Here is a 19,571-nt window from a genome sequence, read left to right on the forward strand (position 1 = left end):
CTTCTCTCATTGACTTCTCAAACCCCGGCCTGGTCTGCTTCGCAAGGATTCTCGGATGTATCGCAATGTTGTGCCTCTGGATTTAGAAACTTTGTGATCCGGATTTGAGCGAGTGCTCAGCTCGTTCTCGACACTGTGTGCACACGTATGCGTGCTGAAATCTACGCCCACCGTGACGTATAGCACCTCCCACCGGGCAAAATGGTGTGAAAAGAGTGTGTCCTGTCCGATTCTGGTCCATGCTATTTAGAATCCTTGGGATGCCCCTACCCCATTGAAGTTGACGTTTAAAATTGTTATGGTAAAGATCATGGATAAAGTGAAACTTATCCATTTTTCTACTTGATATTCATAATCTCCAGCACCACCCCAACATCAACATGTTGAAATGGTACGTTTCTATGTTTTGTAGTAAAAAAGGTAGAGAGATGTGTTTCCAATGACATGTGCATAGTGTGATTTTTACCAGTTGTAAGTAGGCATTGCCTACTAATTGTCTACTAATTGGTTGATGATGTCATTGGAAACACTTATCTTCCTCTCTTTTTTTACTACAAAAAAGAAATGCGCCATTTTCATATATGTTGATGTTGGGGTGGTGCTGAAGATGATGAATATGGAGTAAAACATTTTAGGAATTTTCCTGTAAGGTTGGGTGTGGACGTCCCAAGGATCCCGGATAGCACTAACTGTCCGGTTCTCACATCAGAGGCGGGGTCAGTGTGATGATGTCAGAGTATGATGTAACTGGGAGAAAAGGAGAAGGCTGGTGGACAGGTCACATACACTTGTAGAGACAGACAGCATGAGTGTTAAGACTGATTCAAGATCAGTGAACACAGGTTCCCTTTCAATCAGCAGAATGGAGATGGGCTCCATACAGCAACTCAGCAGGTAAAGTTGACTTATCTTTCTCACACACACACACACACACACACACAAACACGTGCAACCACACAAATTATTTCCTGAGAGGCCATGATCGTGCTTGTTTTTTAAATTGGTGTCATTTGGTCAGTTAATTTAGTAAAGAGACCGGTACTTTTACCTGGAACAAACATTGGTTGCTAAAGCTTTTGAAACGTTAGCCCTAAATTCATGTTTTATATTGATTGCAGATTGCAGTCCCAACAAATCTGAATGGCTGGCTAAATATTCCTTGGTTTCCCTTGGGATTTTACAATGCTGATATTCCTGTTTCCCTTTGTACATTATTGAAGTGTGTGACAGCAAGGTTTACGTAATAATAGATACTATTGGTCAGCAGTTTCTCCCTATGAAGCTAGATCATGTCTGTGAGCGTCTGTGCCTACTCTGTCCTAATGACAAATCAAACAGAGCGGGACATTAACTAATTGGGGTGTGTGATGCAGATGGCTTTTTAGGGGGAGCACACTTCAGTGAGGCCTGAGAACAGGAAGAGGAAGTGTGGTACGGCTGACGGGGGGTGATCAATCTGACTTAACTGCTATAATACTCCAGATGTGTTGGGAGAGAGAAAAGCTCAGTCCATCTGGCCAGAAACAGTAGAGATTCACTCTTGAGACTTCCATGATTAATAGCTGAGAGAGCTGTGTTTGTGTTAGAGTGAGGGTTGTGGAACTCTGGCATACCAAAAAGCTAAGCATCTATCAAAATATTTGTATAAATATATAATTCTGATTTACACTACCAGTCAAAAGTTTGGATACATCTACTCATTCAAGGGTTTTTCTTTATTTGTACTATTTTTTACATTGTAGAATAATAGTGAAGACATCAAAACTATGAAATAACACATGGAATCATGTAGTAAACAAAAAAATGTTAAACAAATAAAAATATATTTTATATTTGAGATTCTTAAAATAGCCACCCTTTGCCTTGATGACAGCTTTGCACACTCTTGGCATTCTCTCAACCAGCTTCACCTGGAATGCTTTTCCAACAGTCTTGAAGGAGTTCACACATATGCTGAGCACTTGTTGGCTGCTTTTCCTTCACTCTGAGGTCCGACTCGTCCCTAACCATCTCAATTGGGTTGAGGCAGGGATTGTGGAGGCCAGGTCATCTGATGCAGCACTCCATCACTCTCCTTCTTAAAATAGCCCTTACACAGCCTGGAGGTGTGTTGGGTCATTGTCCTGTTGAAAAACAAATGATAGTCCCACTAAGCCCAAACCAGATGTGATGGCGTATCGCTGTAGAATGCTGTGGTAGCCATGCTGGTTAAGTGTGCCTTGAATTCTAAATAAATCACAGACAGTGTCACCAGCAAAGCACCCCAACACCACCTCCTCCATGCTTTACAGTGGGAAATACACATGCAGAGATCATCCGTGTCTCACAAAGACATGGTGGATGGAACCAAAAATCTCAAATTTGGACTCCAGACCAAAGGACAAATTTCCACCGGTCTAATGTCCATTGCTTGTGTTTCTTGGCCCAAGCAGGTCTCTTCTTCTTATTGGTGTCCTTTAGTAGTGGTTTCTTTGCAGCAATTCTACCATGAAGGCCTGATTCACACAGTCCCCTCTGAACAGTTAATATTGAGATGTGTCTGCTACTTAAACTCTGAAGCATTTATTTGGGCTGCAATTTCTGAGGCTGGTAACTCTAATGAACTTATCCTCTGCAGCAGAGGTAACTCTGGGTCTTCCATTCCTGTGGTGGTCCTCGTGAGAGCTAGTTTCATCATAACGCTTGATGGTTTTTGCGACTGCATTTGAAGAAACTTTCAAAGTTCTTGAAATGTTCCGGATTGACTGACCTTCATGTTTTAAAGTAATGATGGACTGTCGTTTCTCTTTGCTGTTCTTGCCATAATATGGACTTGGTCTTTTACCAAATAGGGCTATCTTCTGTATACCACCCCTACCTTGTCACAACACAACTGATTGGCTCAAACGCATTAAGAAGGAAATAAATTCCACAAATTAACTTTTAAGAAGGCACACCTGTTAATTGAAATGCATTCCAGGTGACTACCTGATGAAGCTGGTTGAGAGAATGCCAAGAGTGTGCAAAGCTGTCATCAAGGCAAAGGGTGGCTATTTGAAGAATCTCAAATATAAAATATATTTTGATTTGTTGAACACTGTTTTGATTACTACATGATTCCATATGTGTTATTTCATAATTTTGATGTCTTCACTATTATTCTACAATGTAGAAAATAGTAAAAATAAAGAAAAACCCTTGAATGAGTACGTGTGTCCAAACTTTTGACTGGTACTATATAATACTGATAAGAATGATTTATGATTCTTGAACGAGTCCAAGAATGTGTGAATTCAAAAATATTTTTGTACTTCATTCTAGATCGAAAGAAGTATTCAAATGCATGTATGAATGTTTGTACAGAATGGCTCTTGTAGCCCTCTAGCTACAACAGACTCTTAGTTTTAAAAGAAATATCTTAACTTCACCTCACATTCAACTAACACATCAACATTCATAGAGATAAAGTTAGCCTTCTATAGTTTGTTCATTTATTTTGAAGAAATTATTTTTGGTGACCAGCTTGGATGCTAACAATGTGGGGTTTAATGATACTGTACACTTAACACTTAGTTAAAAACTCTGAAAAACAAGGCCCCATTTGTCTACTGTGCCTACTTTGTCTAAGTTGAGCTACCTTTCACACTGAGATTGTATACAGATGTTAGTGCAACTGTACTGGTGCGATCATTTCTCTATGTGCGAGACTGTTGAAAGATTCCTCCTTGGAGGACAGTAAACCATTGCATTCTTCTATTCCTAATACTAATTTGTGATGCTTGTTCTCTTCTGTCTGTGCCAGGATCATGCGTCCCGATGACGCCAACATAGTAGGCAACGTGGACGGTGGCACCATCCTGAAGATGGTCGAGGAGGCTGGATGCATCATAGGAACACGTCACTGTAACATGTAGCCTGGGGTAAGTGTGTGTGTGTGTGTGTGCGCGTGCGATTTGCACAAGGAACAAGCATTGGCTGCTAAAACTTTTGAAACGTTAGCCCTAAATTCATATTTTATAACGATTCCAGATTGCAGTCCCAACATCTGAATGGTTGGCAAAATATTCCTTGGTTTCAGTTTTGTCAATAGAAACTGGTGTCTTATAGAGATGTGCACGGTTATTTGAATATCCGAATGGACGTTAGTATTCGAATACTTGTGTGAGTATTTGTTTTTGCGAGAATTCTTTTTTTATAGGCCTATTTGTGACCGACCATCTTGATTTGGTCAGCACAATTTGAAATTGTGTTTTTTTACATTGAATAAAAGTAGAGACAGAGCTACAAAAGGGTATTTCATACACTGCAGTTGAGGAACAATGGGAAAGTAATTCTGCTTTGAAAGTTGATAAACTTGTAACCCCACTTTTGAGATAATAGCCCTTGAATGTTTTGGTACATCTACTGGAGAGCTCTTCTTTGTCTACACCCATTCAGCATCCTTCACACCCTCTTAAGCCTTAGCCCCACCCATTTCTTTAAGAATTCACATGTGAGGCCATGTACTAAACAGAGTGAGTAAGGTAGTGTACTAAACAATAAAAGATTTCAAGACTAAAAGTGGTAAAAGTAGTAGCCTACAATAAGGAAAAACTCCAAGTAAAAATACACTTAATCTAGTCCTTGGCCTATATCCTAATCTGATTTTGGTGCAGGTCATGTTGTTCTTCACATTACCGTCTCTGGTAAACACATACAATATCAAATAAAATGAATGTTTATTTGTCACATGCACAGGATACAGAAGGTGTAAACGGTAGAGTGAAATGGTTACTAGCATATTTTCATAGTAGCAATATCAAAAATAGAAAGGGTCCAGATAAAAACATTGTGTAAATATTTTATAATTATTAGATGATGCTTACCCAGACACACTTTATTACTTCACTCTAAATTGATGGGTCATGTGAAAGAAATGCTATAACCACCCCCCAGCCACATCTAGCTAAGTGGATGGGTCTCTATTGTCTAGATCTGTTCACGTGTTCATGAAATACAACAGATGTCTGAAATCACCCCTAGACACACCTGGCTAACTTGATGGGTCATTTGTTAGCTACCTAGCTAAACAATTAACCATACTCCCAACCCATACAGTACTAGCAATACAAACGGATTGTCATAGCTAGACACCATGCATGAAATGCTGTAGTATGAATCCGCAGGTAGCTAAAGCTAACCAACTAGGTTCAATGTTAGTTAGCTAGCTAACATTACGCTATAACTAGCAATGCAAATTGATTTCTGAGATAATGATGATGATGATAATATTACTACACAGATCATACATGTAATGTTAGCTAGCGAGCCAGCGGCTGGCTTCCGGGATAAGCAAGCAGTGCGGCTTGGCAGGGTCGTGTTTCGGAGGACGCATGGCTCTCGACCTTTGCCTCTCCCGAGTCCGTACGATGGGACAAGACTGTAACTACCAATTGGGTATCACGAAATTGGGGAGAAAAAGGGGTACATTAAATAAAAAGTGCAATGAAAACGTATAATATCTGAAAATGTAGCTAGACTCTTACCCATATACGTGGATGAACACTTCATGGCAGACTGGAACCACTTTAACTAAGTAAGACGTCCTGTGCCATTTCTGTTTTGTTTGTTGCTACAGCTTGTTTGGCCCATTGTGTCAAGTCACTCCGGTTCACACTGACCGTGTGCAGAAAGCAGTCCATCACAACTTTTTCCCACTGATATTTGTCGATGACACCTGCTAAATTCAGGGAAGCAATGTTGTTGAGAGCAGTTGCAACACTTTTGCAGTTCTCCATGGCTAACGTTATAACTTTCAAAAAAGCTGCGGTAGCAAGGATTAGCTACACATACTGAGCAGCTCATGTTATAGACAGAAGCATGCTACATGGCAGACCAATCTGAATTCATCTCTCGACATGTCCAGCCCATCCATTATCTTAGCCTATCATGGCTAGCGAGAAGGTTCCTGTGTTTTTCCATGGCTAAACCAACTAAGCTCGTAATTTAACAATTGTATTCATATTTACAGATGGCATACAAGTTTGTTATTAAGGTATATGAAAGTTCACATGTTCCAGATAAAAAATAATATGTTCAAATGTCTCTCCTGTGAAGTAGTGAGGTGCAACATACTCCTAGCTTCCTGAAACGGGTCACATTTTAACACTGAAAAGGCTTTTTCTAAATTAAAATATCCATGTGACATTGTTAAATACAAGGTTTGAATGCTTCTGACCTTGATGTGCATTTTGATAGCATATCTATTTCACTTTTGAATGTATAGTGAAAATTTACTAGACATTTTACATTTACATTTTAGTCATTTAGCAGACGCTCTTATCCAGAGCGACTTACAGTTAGTGAGTGCAAACATTATTTAAAAATAAATAAAAAATTCATACTGGCCCCCCGTGGGAATCAAACCTACAACCCTGGCGTTGCAAACGCCATGCTCTACCAACTGAGCTACATCCCTGCCGGCCATTCCCTCCCCTACCCTGGACGACGCTGGGCCAATTGTGCACCGCCCCATGGGTCTCCTGGTCGCGGCCGGCTACGACAGAGCCTGTATTCCAACCAGGATCTCTAGTGGCACAGCTAGCACTGCGATGCAGTGCCTTAGACCACTGCGCCACTCGGGAGGTGTTGTCTAATGAATTTTGACTATTGGCTGTTCTGTCACCACTCCCTCTTCAATCAGGGTTGATTTGGAAAATGCTTTGTTCAAAAAAATACCTATCTTTGTACTCCCTGATGAACGCCATACAGCCGAAACATGTCAGCTTTTAAATGTTCCATTGAACATGCCATACAAATAAAGGCATTTTAATTAATTATATCAAGAGTGCCTTGGTTCTCCTTTCTTTTTGATATACCATGACACTTCAAATTATTATTTTAGTAAAACAACAATGTAGACTACTGGTAGTTTAGGTCGCTGGTTCTAAACCCCGAGCCGACTAGGTGAAAAATCTGTCTGTGCCCTTGAGCAAGGCACTTAACCCTAATTGCTCCTGTAAGTCGCTCTGGATAAGAGCGTCTGCTAAATGACTAAAATGTAAATGGTAGCCAACTTGTAGCCTTCGTGTGTGTAGCTTGTTGTTTATGTTGGCCAATCAAAGAGGCTCAACGTGAAGCAAGTGGAGTGAGAGTTTGTATTTATTATGGATTCCCATTAGCTGCTGCCAAGGCAGCAGCTACTCTTCCTGGGGTCCAGCAACATAAGACAGTTTAAAATACTATATGACCTTACATTTCATAACACCTTACCCAACACATTCAGTGTGTTCCCTCAGGCCACCGCTCCACCACCACATATCTACAAAATCTGTGTGTAGAGTGAGTGTCTTATCATGTGTATGTGTGCCTGTGTGTGTCTCTAAACATTCCGTAAGGTATATTCTTATCAGTTTTTTTTTATCCGATTCTACTGCTTGCATCAGTTACCTGATGTGGAATAGAGTTCCATGTAGCCATGGCTCTATGTAGTACTGTGCGCCTCCCATAGTCTGTTCTTGACTTGAAGATTGTGAGGAGTCCTTTGGTGGCATGTCTTGTGGGGTATGCATGGGTGTCTGAGCTGTGTGCGAGTAGTTTAAAAATACACCTAGGTGCATTCAGCATGTCAACACTTCTTTCAGAAACAAGTAATGATGAAGTCAATCTCTCCTCCACTTTGAGCCATGAGAGATTTGCATGCATATTAAAGTTAGCTCTCCGTGTACATTTAAGGGCCAACCATGCTGCCCTGTTCTAAGCCAATTGTAACTTTCCGAGGACTCTTTGTGGCACCTGACCACATGACTGAACAGTAGTCCAGGTGAGACAAAACTATAGCCAGTAGGACCTGCCTTGTTGATAGTGTTGTTAAAAAGGCAGAGCAACGCTTTTTTTATGGACAGACTTCTCCCCATCTTAGCTACTGATGTATCAACATGTTTTGACCATGACAGTTTACAATCCAGGGTTACTCCAAGCAGTTATGCACCTTAACTTGCTCAATTTCCACATGATTTATCACAACATAATAGTTGAGGTTTAAGGTTTAGTGAATGATTTATCCCAAATACAATGCTTTTAGTTTTTGAAATATTAGGACTAATTATTCCTTGCCACATATTCTGAAACTCTTTGTTAAGTGTTGCAGTGATTTCACTTGCTGTAGTAGCTGACGTGTACATAGCCACACTGGCTTTACTCAAGGCCAGTGGCATGTCATTAGTAAATATTTAAAAATGTAAGGGGCATAGACAGCTGCCCTGCGGAATTCCTGATTCTACCTGGATTATGTTGGAGAGGCTTCCATTAACCTTTTCACACGTACCAACAAATGCGTGTGATCAGGAATTCCCTGCAGCGTACGATCAAACTGGTTTGATTAGAACACTTATTTAGAATGTCCAGTTTTGATTGACGCAACAGTCAGCATTTGAGCTAGTCACATTTGTTTTTTTTCACAGAAACATTTCGCACAAACACAGTCCTTACAAAGTTATGTCCTGAATATGACCAGTTTATTTTTGGATGCAATGTTCAGACATTAACAGAAGTAGCGACAGCATACACAATCACCCACATCGGAAAATGTAGGCTACATTAGTCCTAGCGCTAACTGAGGAAAGATTGACATAACACGAGGTCATATTTAGAGAACTCTCGGCTGACAGAAACCACACTATGAATTAGCTAATAGCAATTACTATTTATAATTCATCACATCACGGGTGAGCTCACCATTGATCAAAATAATTGAGTAAAACACTTTCTTGTAATCGAAAGTAATCTGACGATGAGTAGTTTATGCGCGCTGCCATGTTTGTTTATTCGCTTCAACCAAAGATAAAAAGAGATGTATTTGGTCTGGCAGACGTTTACTGTGACACCCAGAATGCATTGTATAATGTCAACAAACATGGCGCCACACAAAGCTGGCAAATAGCTTAGCATTAGCTCATTATAATCAGTACAACCTTCTAAAAATTATTTTACACACATCATAGGTGTCCATTACAATCTATGCAATAATCGGAATGGATTAGTGTTACGTGAATTATTTAACAAACTATTTCAGTGTCTCTGTGCGTCCCGGTCTGCATAGTCAGAGATTTATTCATTGAGAATTCTGCCATCACAATTTCAGCGTCCATCTTTTATACTCATACGTCATACAAACATCCCTCCTCTCTGTAGGCGGGCTGTAGTTTTCCACTTTAAAACTGCTCTCATGACCATCAGTTCACACACACACACACACACACACACACACACACACACACACACACACACACACACACACACACACACACACACACACACACACACACACACACACACACACACAGCCTCACAATATCCTGCACCATATTTCATACTCATTAAAAAGCCTAACAGTTTCTCTCCTCCCTAAATTCCTCAGTTATCAGTTGCCTGTAGACAGTTCTCCTTGTCCTTTGTTGTCTGGCCTAACTCTTACTCACATTGCTAAATAGTAACACAATGTCATAATCTTTACTGGTCCTACACTCACATTCTAACACATTTCACACAGTTTCAGGGTGTAATAATTAGTAATTAATAATTAATCTATCAATTAGCTGTCACCAGTACTTGAGAACATGTGAATGAAACTGTAAATGCCAGCCAGAAAATGTGCCAGTTCGTGCAAGACTGCGCACGTCTGCAAACTTGATCTGCGGAAACACTAGGGAAGTGCTTGGGCTCTCCTCAAAGAGAGAAGTTTGTCGGGCTCAGTATAGCCTCAAACATAATGTCACAACGGCTGATGTAGATGTGGTGAAGGAGTCAAACGCAGACACAGAAGCTCAGTCCAATACTTTACTGAACACGACCAAAAATATACAAAACACTGGCCTCAAAAAAAACAAGAGGCGGACGATGCGCAACAATGCGCAAAAGGCTAGAATTCCAAGGCGCACGAAAACAGTACAGTGCGACGACAGGGAAAACAACAAACAAACAACGAGCCGACCTGATGACAGGCGAACAATAACACACAACACAAAACTAACCTAACGGGAAACTTATAGAGGACATAATTAACTAAACAGGACACAGGTGTACACAATCAGACAAAACCAACAGACAGCGAAAACATCAAACGGTGATAGCTAGTACTCCGGGGACGACGACCGCCGAAGCCTGCCCGAACAAGGAGGAGGAGCAGCCTCGGCCGAAACCGTGACACATAAATTGTCCGCAACACTGAAACGGGCTACTTCTATGTGAATTAATGAGGAGGCGGAACACACCTAAATTCAAACTGTTGTTAGAAAATATAACTTGTCAATTTCGAATTATTTTCTAACAAGTTGAAACATAGCCTATAGATAAAACAGGGCAGCGCGTGTTAACTGTCCTGTTGCGTAACAATCACATTTTGGAACAGTGAGTGCATTCTGACATCACGTGCGTAAAACAACTCACGCTAGGGCGACCGTTAGAGATATTTGTAACTCACGTGTGAAAAGGTTAAAGAACACCCTCTGTGTTCTGTTAGACAGGTAACTCTTTATCCACAATATAGCAGTGGGTGTAAAGCCATAACACATACGTTTTTCCATCAACAGACTATGATCGATAATGTCAAAAGCCGCACTGAAGTCTAACATAACAGCTCCCACAATCTTTTTATCATCAATTTCTCATAGTGATTTTCTTGAAGGTCTATGTCCCTAGATTTGGAAAATGTGTGATAGCAGTGCAGCAATGGCAGCTTTCTATGTTATCACTCTTTCATTAATCCCTCCATCCCATTCATTTTTCCCATAGGGATTTTACCCTATGACAAACAATGTTAGTATTCAACAAGGTACTGCTCACATATACCCTTTTAATGTCAAATGTGCTGCTTTGTTTGTGGACCTGTTAAAAGCTTTTTATACTATTGATCATGCTATTTTATTGAATAAGTTGTCCTCGATAGGCCTGAGCTCTGACGCCGCTTCATGGTTTCATGATTATCTTAGTGACAGAACTCAGGCCATCATGATTTGATGGGGTTAAGTCTGAATTTCTTGAAATGCATAAAGGTGTACGACGGGTTGATTTTGGGACTTGTTCTCTTCACAATTTACAGTGCCTTCGGAAAGTATTCAGACCCCTTGACTTTTTCCACATATTGTTACATTACAGCCTTATTCTAAAATTGATTAAATAAAAATATTTCCTCCGCAACCTACACACAATATCCCATAATGACAAAAAAAACAGGTTTTAAGAAATGTTTGCAAATTTCTTAAAAATAAAAAACAGAAATACCTTTTTTTTTTATACAAAAGTATTGAGACCCTTTGCTATGAGACTCGAAATTGAGCTCCGGTGCATCCTGTTTCCATTGATCCTTGAGATGTTTCTACAACTTGATTGGAGTCCACCTGTGGTAAATTCAATTGATTGGACATGATTTGGAAAGGCACACACCTGTCTATATAAGGTCGCACAATTGACAGTGCATGTCAGAGCAATAACCAAGCCATGAGGTCGAAGGAATTGTCCGTAGCATTCCGAGACAGGATTGTGTCGAGGCACAGATCTGGGGAAGGGTACCAAAAAATGTCTGCAGCATTGACGGTCCCCAAGAACACAGTGGCCTCCTTCATTCTTAAATGGAAGAAGTTTAGACGCACCAAGACTCTTCCTAGAGCTGGCTAAACTGAGTAATCGGAGGATAAGGGCCTTGGTCAGGGAGTTCCTCTGTGGAGATGGGAGAACCTTCCAGAAGGACAACCATCTCTGCAGCACTCCACCAATCAGGCCTTTTATGGAAGAGTGGCCAGATGGAAGCCACTCCTCAGTAAAACTCAAATGACAGCCCGCTTGGAGTTTGCCAAAAGGGACCTAAAGACTCCTAGACCATGAGAAACAAGATTTGCTGGTCTGATGAAACCAAGATTGAACTCTTTGGCCTGAATGCCAAGCGTCACGTCAGGAGGAAACCTGGCACCATCCCTACAGCGAAGCGTGGTGATGGCAGCATCATGCTGTGGGGATTTTTTTCAGCTGCAGGGACTGGGAGACTAGTCAGGATCAGGGCAAAGATGAACGGAGCAAAGTACAGAGAGATCCTTGATGAAAACCTGCTCCAGAGCGCTCACAACCTCAGACTGGGGAGAAGTTTCACCTTCCAACAGGACAACAACCCTAAGCACATAGCCAAGACAACGCAGGAGTGGCTTCTGTACAAGTCTCTGAATGTCCTTGAGTGGCCCAACCAGAGCCTGGACTTGAACCTGATCTCTGGAGAGACCTGAAAATAGCTGTGCAGCGACGCTCCCCATCCAACCTGACAGAGCTTGAGAGGATCTGCAGAGAAGAATGGGAGAAACTCCCCAAATACAGGTGTGCCAAGCTTGTAGCGTCATACCAAAGAAGACTCGAGGCTGTAATCGTGCTTCAACAAAGTACTGAGTAAAGGGTCTGAATACTTATGTAAATGTGATATTTCCGTTTTTTTATTTGTAATAAATGATCCAAAAATTCTAAAAACCTGTTTTTTTCTTTGTCATTATAGGGTATTGTGTTGAGATTGAGGATAAAAAAAAGCCATTTTAGAATAAGGCTGTAACGTAACAATGTGGAAAAAGTCAAGGGGTCTGAATACTTTCAGAAGGCACTATTGGTCAATCTGTAAAAAATTGTATACTTCATCTATATGCTGATGATACTATTATGTATGCTAGACTGTTGATCTGGCTGTGTCAAAACAACAGTCAGATTTTATAGCCTATGCAGGAATGATTTTAAAATTTAATACTGGCAAAACCAAATACATGTTATTTTTAAACTCTCGTAAGAATGTTTCAGATGAACTACATGTTCACTCATTAAATGGTTCTCCAATCGAACGTGTTCCTGCATATAAATACTTAGGCATTTGGATTGATATGGATTTGACGTTTAAAAAACATATAGATGAGCTGGATAAGAAGCTAAGATTTAAAGTTGTCCTTTTCTACAGAAACAGATCATGCCTTTCTCTAGGCAGTAGGAAGCAGATTATTCAGTCAACCTTTTAATCTGTTCTTGATTATGGTGATATTATTTATGAAAGTACAGCTGCTACTACTCTTAAACCTTTGGATGCCTTCTACCATAGTGCCCTTTGTTTTGTTACAGGTGACAGTTTTGATACTCATCACTGCATCCTCTCAATAGGTTGGCTGGACTTCGCTAAAGACCCATAGATCTCTACATTACTCCCTTTTTGTTTACAAGGCCCTACTTCATAAACTTCTGTCTTATCTAACTTTGCTGCTGAAGTATAATGCACAGGATTGGTTAACTCTTGAGGTACCTAGCATCTCCACCGAGCTAGCTAAATCTGCTTGTATTGCTGAAACAAAATTAATCTTAATGTTCTGGTGCTGTTCGGGCAATTTAAAGTATTGATTGGGGACTTATTTGTAGAGGAATGTAACTGTTTTTCTGGGTGAATTGTGATGTTTTATTTGTGCTTCCCATGACTGTGTTTTTGTGTGTTTGTGTGCGGACAAATGGTGGTCACACCAGATACTGACTTTTTCTGATCCACGCCCCTACCAACAGTTATGTGAAATCCACAGATTTAGGGCCTAATGAATTCATTTCAATTGACTTATTTCCTTATATGAACTGTAACTCAGTAAAATCTTTGAAATTGTTGCGTGTTGCAGTTATATTTTTGTTATTGTCATGAATTGTGAAGGATCCTATCTACCCTAGGTGATGCACATTGTTTGGCCATTGTCAAAGCTGGAAACCCTAACTAAGACTGATTGCCTCTTTCCCTCCATCACCCCTCCCTCCTCTCACTCTCTCAGGATCGCTGCGCGGCGCAACTGGCTCGTGTGGAGCGTACCGACTTCTTGTACCCCATGTTCATCGGGGAGGTGGTGCATGTCAGCACCGAGATCACCTACGCCTCCAAACACTCTGTGGAGGTGCAGGTCCACATGACGTCAGAGAACATCCTCACAGGTAACCATAGCGACCATCCATTACGCATACCTCTTCCAATAAAATGTAAAGTGTACCCCTCTTCAAATCGATAATGGTCACTGGATATTCAAATTGAACACTTGCTGTCTGAGAGTGTGACTGGCTGCAACACTTTCAGACGACCAACCTGCCGAATATTGTACTTTGGAATTGGCTCTGGAGGGTTAACAAATTACCTCCTTGTGTTTGGTGACGGTCAGTCGCTAGGGGGCGGCACAGCGCAAGTCAAAGAACAAAATGGAAAGAAAACACTTCTGCTCCTATTGTGTCCTCTTGGAGCCAAAATTAAAGCTCAACATTAATGTTGCTTCCATTGACGGTATATTTACTTCTATGATGTCATATATCCTTAGTCGTGAATTGTATGTTTTTGTATCAGAATGAAGTTACCCCTCTGCACAATACAATCACGTGTGGGAATGTAAAGACTTGGTGTTTATGTATGTAAACATATGCACATTTTGGTGCAGCGATTCAACTTGAGATGTTGGTGCCTCAATGGTGTGAGTGCAGTTATCATCTTTGTATCTCCTGGTTACTCCTCAATAAACTGCACATATCAGTCCCCTGCCTGGTCTGCAATTCATGATTTGCAGACCAGGCAAATAAAATGTATGCACGAACTGTAAGTTGCTCCGGATAAGAGCGTCTGCTAAATGACTAAAATGTAAATGTGAAATGATTTAGCATTCTGTGTGGACTAGCTACTATATATTGTGTGGCATTAGCTGTATATTCACATTTGTTTGTTGTCAGCTGGGTGCATCAGCACTGTAGACTGCTGTTAAAGGTTGGATGTTGTTGGGTACGCACTCACACGCACACGCTCATGATGCATGTACACACAAACACACCCACACACAGAGAGACTCCCTGTGGATGAAGGGAACGAACAGCGCGGTGGCACGGCCTGACATGCTCTTCTGACCCTGAAATGTCAACTGACATGACAATGCTGCGAAATGGAGTTGACAACCATGGGAACCCGTGTTCTGATCATATCTGTGACCTGGTAATATCTGTGACCTGGTAATATCTGAACTGAACTCAACAGAAAGCAGCAGGAGACAATCCAATGCACATATTGCCCAAAGGGCTGTGGCCAATGATTCTCTATGAAGTAAACAGACAGAATTGTCATGTATGTTGTGGTGGAAGCTGACATAGTAGGAAAAAGACAGAAGTACTGTATCCGTATAAGGTGTTTTGGTGTGTTTTGTTTGGATCCTAGCGTCAACACAATTAGTAGAATGGACATTCCCCTTAGCAAGCTAAAAGCATGTACATTTGTGTGTTTTCAGTTAACTGAGAGAGGGAGAGAGAAATCGAGAGATCTCCCCAAGGTGGCCGTTGCCACAGCAACAATGCTTTTCCATGTGGCAGGAGAAGTTTGGGAGACGTGGGGGCAGAGAGATGAGAATGACAGGTGGAGAGAGAGGAGCTAGCTGCTGCTGCTTCACATGGGCACTGCCAAAGACACCCTTCAGTTGGGGTCCTTCCAGAGAGGAGGGGCTATAACTAACCATAGGGGAAGTCTATTAGGTCATATGAAATATAATGGAGCGTGCACTGCAACAAGATTGTTCATTTCCATTAATTCTGTATCTTCATACTTACTATGTCCACTATAGGAAGTTGAGATTCTCCACGTAAACAAATGCTAGCAACGTATAGGATAGCAGGGGTTCTCCAGCATGTGCCGTATTCTCCCTGTGTGTGTGTGTGTGTGTGTGTGTGTGTGTGTGTGTGTGTGTGTGTACAGTACTAATATGAATGTGTGTATACTGCATGCATTTGTGTTTATATGTGTGTGTCTGTGGTTTTGTGTGAGCATATGTGTATGTTCATTTATGTATGTGTGTATATCTGTGTGTGTGTCACTGTGTGTGTGCTGTGTCAGTGTTTGGCCCTTTAAAGGCTCCTGCAGGGTCAAGGGGAAGAGATGCTAACGGGAGCAGACATTATTTGCTTCTGTCATTTCCACTTACTGTCAGGCGTCACAAACAGCGGCCCAGTTGGCCACAGACGTTGTGTGTGTTTGTGTGTAACAGGGCCTCTGTGGACACACACTTGCCCTTTCTATCATTGCCGTTCTCACCCATTGACATTTGAGATTTCACCCATTTGTTCCTCTTGTTTTCATTACCATACCCTCCCAAGCCTACTCGTCTACCTGGAACAGACCGGTGATAATTCCACAGTTCTATTCACTGACAGGCGTGTTGTAAGGGTTTGATGGTTGGGGACTAGGGTGTGTGTGTGTGTGTGTTAAAGTAAATGTGTGTGCGTGAGTGTTTTTGCTGGTGTCTGTATGTTTGCATATTTGTTAATGTAAGTGTGTGTGTGTATGTTGTGTGGTCACATGACCGGGCTCCCAGGTTCCTCACAGTTAGTCAGTGTGCATCTTGTCAGCGTGGCCTCAGTCACACTCCCCAAGGGGAACTTTGGGTACTGTGTGCACAAGCCGTGATGATTGTCCCCGCAGGGCGGACCATCATGAAACACAGACACACACACACAGAGAGAGACACATATTTACATGAACACATATACACACACAGACTGTTGCACACATATACACACACAGTTTACTGTAATGCATTGTGGGCCAGGCTTAAAAAAGCATGGCAGTGCTGTCATGATTGTGGAGTGTGGCTCACACGGCATAGCACGTGCCATAGGAGAGTTGGAGCAAGAACATGTCTCTCACGCATGCACACACACACACACACACACACAATCATTATCGCCCATGTTAACAACACATATAAACAGTCACATCTCAGGCTTCCATAGGGAGCAGAAACATCCTTTAGGGCAATTCCATGGTAACGGAATTATGCATTGACTCAAAATGTTCACTTTAAAATGTATGCCAAACAAAAAACATTGATTTCAAAGTTTAACAAGCCATACAACTCTATGTATAAGAACTACTTTGAAAAATGTACATAGAACATTTCACAAAAACACATTTCATGGAAGAACAATGCAGATGCAAGGCTTGACAACAGAATTACAGTAACATTTTCCAAAACTCTCATAAATATCTGCTCCAAATTAAGATTCAAAGATGTCTGCAGAAAGAAATGGTGTGTCAGCTATGACATGACACATTGAGTTGGAAAAAAATGTATTTTGGTTATTTAACTACAGTAGGTGAAGGGGATTTAAATCCGGTAACAGAATTGTATCATGGGTCCCTGATCTGTACTATACAGGAATGCATAATTATGGATATGAATGTCATTCTCTTCATGGCGATGTATCCTGAATTGGTACACAAAGGTAGAAATATGCAATATCCTTATTTTGCATATATGGGTATTATTCTACACACTGGCTATTATTGTAATGAGCTCCGCCCCCAAACAAGACCACATTTGGTTGGTCCGGAGCAGGCCAAATCTGAAACAATCATCGACATCTATGTTTCACAAGTTTGACATCATAGCACAGCAGAGTAGAGTTCAGTACAGTAAAGTAGATATGTACATTACTGTACTCAACTCTAATGTACTGAACTCTACTCTACAGTACTGTACAGAAGAAACTGTAACCTAGCAGTTATAGCGGCTAAGAAATGCATTGCCATTAATTGGAAGGTTGGTTATCCTCTCACAATGGATGGAAGAAATGTCAAGTTATGTATCACTAGGGTATACTGTGCAACTTTCATAAGGTCTGGATGCCTTAAATGGAATAGTGTATGACAAAAGGAGTCTGCATTGAAAACATGCCCACGTCAGGGGACATACACTATATAAATAAAAGTATGTGGACACCCCTTCAAATTAGTGGATTCGGCTATTTCAGCCACACCCGTTGCTGACAGGTGTATAAAATTGAGCGCACAGCCATGCAATCTCCATAGGAAAACATTGGTAGTAGAATGGCCTTACTGAAGAGCTCAGTGACTTTCAACATTGCACCGTCATAGGATGACACCTTTCCAACAAGTCAGTTCATCAACTTTCTGCCCTGCTAGAGCTGCCCCGGTCAACTGTAAGTGCTGTTATTGTGAAGTGGAAACGGCTCAGCCGCGATGCGGTAGGCCACACAAGCTCACAGAACGGGACCACCAAGTGCTGAAGCGCGTTAAAATCGTCTGTCCTCAGTTGCAACACTCACTACAGAGTTCCAAACTGCCTCTGGAAGCAACGTCAGCACAATAACTGTTCATCGGGAGCTTCATGAAATGGGATTCCATGGCCGAGCAGCCACACACAAGCCTAGGATCACCATGCGCAATGCCAAATGTCGGCTTGAGTGGTATAAAGCTCGCCGCCATTGGACTCTGGAGCAGTGGAAACTCTTCACCATCTGGCAGTCCGGCGGACGAATCTGGGTTTGGCGTATGTCATGAGAACGATACCTGCTCCAATGCATAGTGCCAACTGTGAAGTTTGGTGGAGGAGGAATAACGGTCTGGGGCTGCTTTTCATGGTTCGGGCTAGGCCCCTTAGTTCCAGTGAGGGGACATTTTTTCACGCTACAGCATACAAAGCCATTCTAGACGATTCTGTGCTTCCAACTTTGTGGCAACAGTTTGGGGAAGGCCCTTTCCTGTTTCAGCATGACAATGCCCCCGTGCACATAGCGAGGTCTATACAGAAATAGTTTGTCGAGATTGGTGTGGAAGAACTTGACCTGCACAGAGCCCTTACCTCAACCCCATCAAACACCTTTGGGATGAATTGGAACGCCGACTGTGAGCCAGGCTTAAATCGCCCAACATCAGTGCCCGACCTCACTAATGCTCTTGTGGCTGAATGGAATCAAGTCCCCACAGCAATGTTCCAACATCTAGTGGAAAGCCTTCCCAGAAGAGTGGTGGCAGTTATAGTAGCAAAGGGGGGACCAACTCCATATTAATGCCCATGATTTTGGAATGAGATGTTCGACGAGCAGGTGTCCACATACTTTTTGGTCATGTAGTGTACCTATTTAGGCAATCCCTAGCTGCTGGGCTGCTCAGTCCTGGCCCTGGGGTCTGCCGTACTGTTGTCACTCTGGCCTTGGCCTAACACCTGAAACCAATAATTTATGTTTCACTAAGATCCTAAAGCTAAGTGGGGTGTGTTGGGTTGGGGCGCTGCAGGGCCATGGACCCCTAGGGGCAGGATGGGGTGACGCAGCTGTATTGTGTGCAAGTAAACAAAGCTCTACAGTGCTATTAGGCCTATGATATGAATTATATGGAGGGTGCACTGTTTCTGTGTGTTAATGTGTAGGTGTATGTGTGTTTTCATTATACTTTTGTTTTCCAAACCTTTCCCTTGAGACAAAACAAATAGATGGGAAGGAAATTGTGTTGGGAGAGAGTTGAGTTATTGACTAGACTGGTGGGTGTCGGGCATGCTGGCGGCTCGAGCTGGCTGGTCGGTCTGGCTGAAATATAGAGGATGTCTTAATAAAGACAATCAAAAGTTAAGTCTTTGTACTTTATTTGTTAGAGTTGTTCATTTGTTAGGCTATTGGTTAAAGGTGCAACACAATATTGAATTATCATTCATCTAGTTCAGTCTTATCAATCACTTAAACATATTTAATAATGATATCTTACCTAGCTTGATGACTGTGGGCATTTTTGCTTACTTTTTGTTCTAAATAGA

The 19,571-nt window shown here is 41.7% G+C and overlaps 1 pseudogene; it reads left to right on the forward strand.

Annotated features, from left to right (window-relative positions):
- Positions 1–817: 817 nt before the first annotated feature.
- LOC121545997 overlaps positions 818–19,571 on the forward strand; it is a 32,601-nt pseudogene continuing 13,847 nt past the window's right edge.

Source organism: Coregonus clupeaformis, chromosome 30, assembly GCF_020615455.1.
Source record: "Coregonus clupeaformis isolate EN_2021a chromosome 30, ASM2061545v1, whole genome shotgun sequence".
Lineage (NCBI taxonomy): Eukaryota > Metazoa > Chordata > Actinopteri > Salmoniformes > Salmonidae > Coregonus > Coregonus clupeaformis.